At 32.7% G+C, this 3808-nt stretch overlaps 1 pseudogene; it reads right to left on the reverse strand.

Annotated features, from left to right (window-relative positions):
- LOC101581539 overlaps positions 1–2030 on the reverse strand; it is a 10384-nt pseudogene extending 8354 nt beyond the window's left edge.
- Between the last annotated feature and the right edge of the window lie 1778 nt (positions 2031–3808).

The raw sequence follows: 3808 nt of genomic DNA on the forward strand, positions 1-3808 counted from the left end.
AAAAAATTATATTTAATATAGAAAAGAGCATAGTAATTATTGATATGGCATTAGAAATGATACCCAAATAGAAGATTAAAATGACAGGCATTCAAGCATGGTTTTTTTTGTTATGCCTAAGATGTTTGATATTCAGACAGTTAGTGATGTTAAGCTTAACTGTCTAGGTTGTATGATAAAAACAATAATCTTTTCTTCTGTAGGGTTAACAATCTAAGTTTGCAGACCAAAATTAAAGAAAAAGGAGGGCTGCAAGGAAAGCAAACATTTTGGCCTTAGCCTTCCAAGGTCAATTAGGACTCAGGACATATGAGAACTTTTGCTGTAGAGTCATGTAACTCGGTACTGTCCCATATTTCCTGATCAAGGAGATTATGGGGCCAAAGAAGAAAGTTATCAATGATGTAGAGTGTGCCTAAAGAGAGTCACATGGAGAGAAAACATTCTTACAGGCTTTCACAGAGAGCACATTGGTCAAGCAATGGTCATGACTCATCCACATGGCTGACACTGACAAAGATTCTACAATCTGAGGTACAGGATCTCAGGATAAATCTTGAGGGGATTTAACTGACCTTATCAAACCCAAAACCTACAAGTCTTTTTGCATAGGTCCTACTTTACCTTGATCTTAGCCATCCAGCAAAAAGTATAAAAATGAAGTGTAAGAAGAAAAGTCATGCTGCTATATTCAGCTGTAGGTGACTCATGTCAACAATTTCTGACATTGCCAGTGAAGCGGAAGACCCAATACTATTATGGACTACTGGACTATTTTACAATATTTTGCTGAGTTAACACAACTATAATGTTCAAATAAAGGAACTAAACAAAAAAAGAGGATATAGATGAATATCCATTTTGTATCAGTGTATTCATATTGATTAGGATAGATATATAGTTATACTCTCTTAGTGAATAGAGAGATTTGTTCTAATAGTGTTTGTAAGTAGGATATCATGTCTGCATCATGTATAGAAATTAACCACTAGGAAGAATTTATGAAGTGTGTTAATTATTGAAACTGTCCTACCAATTAGTTTTTAAACTGTCTCATTGCTATTTGTGTCTTAATAAAATTATGGAAAAAATATTAAAAAATGAGAAATAAGGAAAAAAATCTGGGGAAAAATATGCACGTATATATACAGGATGACTGCGCAGATTGTACTAAGAATTTCCACCAGATTTTTGAAGATAGCAGTTGATGTGAAAAATTTTTTCGCCTTGATTATCTCAGTATGCTGATATCTACATCTAAACAACTACGTCATTAGTAGTTTATTTTCTTAATTTTTTAACTTCAATGAGGATTGTATTTTATGAACCAATATTTTGCTATATAACTGTTGTTCCTTTTAGAGTGTCTTTTGCAAGGATGCAAGGACAGGAGAAAACATGAGAAGGCAATGGGGGCATCAGTAGTGTAGCTCATAAGTAGGTAGAGGAAAGGACACTAAGTGGTAGAAACACAAAAGCATCAAGGTGAAGCTTTTCCTAAATTTTTGTAGCATAAGCAAAGACTGGTTTTGTATTTTTTCCTAATCCTTCCCTTTTAAGTACAATAATGTCATTTATGTTCACATTACTAATCTTGTACTTTTCTAAAAAGCCAAGTTAGCATCCAGTTACCGCATTTAGCATTAACTATGAGGCTAAGAGTGCATGATTGACAAAAGTACTTCTGAATGATTTGTCTAACTGACCACCAAAATATTTAACTTTTTCCTAGATGCATATTAAAAGGAGCACTGGACTATTTAACCTTTCTTTTTATGTCAGTGAAGACTCTAAAATAGGGATTTCTAATCTTTTTGGCAATTCAACTCTTAATATGGTCTCTACAGCATAAAACCTTAAACTAGAAGTTTTGTAATGTTGCAATAGCTATAACCTGGTTATGATTGGTATTACAAAACGCAGACTGTGTAGGAACTCTTTCTAAGTGCTGAATGGCTACGTGTGCCTTCTTGGTGCTCACCTGTGCTACATTTTAATGTACCTGTTTGATCATCTGGATGGCACCCCATATTCTGAAAGTCACTGGGTGTATATCTAAACTTCAGTTTCATAATTTACTTATATTTAGGGTTGAATAAGTTCTGAGTAAGTTGAAGTCAGAAAATATATATTTAAAGACAATGAATCGCTAATTCTATTGTCACTATGTAGCAAGGTGTGTTTTTCCTTTCTCAGTGTATTGAAGAGTTTTACAAATTTGGAATTTTAAAATTTCTTCATTTTAACCATTTGGAGTGCATAGAGGTATATATGAAATATCTTATAATAGTTCAGCTATATTATCTATATAACAAATTAAACATTGAAAAAAATTTCTTTTTATATATCGGCTTCAGCAATAAGCTGTTATAAAAATATTTACTGATATAGGTTGAGTATCCCTTAGTGAGAAATGCTTTGGACCAGAAGTGTTTCAGATTTCAGTGTTTTTCAGATGTTGTAACATTTCCATAGACCTTCAACACTGAAATGCTCTAAAATCCAAAACGTCTTTGAAAGTGGTGGTGTTTATAGATTTTCACAGTAGTGATGTGCACTCTGTATTTCTGCAGTGAAAATTTTAGATTTAGGACAATTTATTTACAAGATTAATAGTGGCTCTTTGTTTATGATTTCTTCCATAATCACTAGGCACCTGTTTTTCCTCCCTATTCCTCTTTAAGGAAAGGAACATATTTAGAGTCAGATAATCTGGATTTGTGTCTTTGGGCTCTGTTGGCATAAACAGATATGAGCTTAGTTCCTCAGTCCATAAAATGAAGATCATAACTTTGTCTTCTTCAAAGTATGGTTACATATGTATTCAATCATTTTCAAGTGTAAAATGTTAATTTTTCCAAAGACTTTGGGAGAACAAAGATAATATATGATCTTGTATGTGAAAAGACTAAGAACGTCTTTAGTGATCCTTAAAGCTATTCACCGAGGACTAAAAGTATGCTTCAGAGAACAGAAATATTATTCAGTGCTTCTGTGCTCTAAATTTTTTTCAATACATTTTAATGTATCTTCCCATTAGTCACATTGGAAGGTCATTATGAGTCTTACAGATAAATTGAGGCATGGGAGACCAGACACTGATGTGTGTACACTTAATGCGAATGGTCCTGGCCATTACACTGCACTGCCTATCTCTAGGTGTCCTTCCACATATGTCATGGTATGCCCTCACATGCCTGCTGTAAAGATTTAACTGAATTAATTTTGAAAATGGTTTTCAAAAATGGGTTTTTTCTGTGATGGATGATGATGTCCCCAAATATCTCCAGTGTATATCTTTATATCAGTATAGAAAAATAGAATAATTTTGAATCACTGTCAACCTAGTGTGTTTCTACATATGATGAAAAGTAACTGGAATTATGTTCATTTGCTATACTTATGTAAACATTATAAGCCATGAAATAAATTTCACTCTTTCTTGAATGCTGAGAAAGATTTTTCAGATAATTTGGAGTTAATACTACAGATTCTGTAAAACAGAATGTCTTGAAGTCAAATTGTGTTTGTATGAGAATGGTTTGCTTGAAAGATTAGATAATGTACAAAATAGTCTATGATGACACTTCAGTCATTTCTATTTTTTGGTTACATGACTTTTTTGTAAATATTCTCAAAAAGCTTGATAATGTATATTTTTATCACCAAACTTTCATGTGAAACTCTTGGCCCATCTCTAATAGAGGGATCCAAGAAAATCTTATTTGTTTGTGCTATTTTCCTAAGTCTTAGTAATAAAGCTATTTTGCAAATAGGGGCTCATTTCTTGAAATGAAAGTTTGGAATA

The sequence above is a fragment of the Octodon degus genome, unplaced genomic scaffold, assembly GCF_000260255.1.
Source record: "Octodon degus isolate 3935 unplaced genomic scaffold, OctDeg1.0 scaffold00569, whole genome shotgun sequence".
Taxonomy (NCBI): Eukaryota; Metazoa; Chordata; class Mammalia; order Rodentia; family Octodontidae; genus Octodon; species Octodon degus.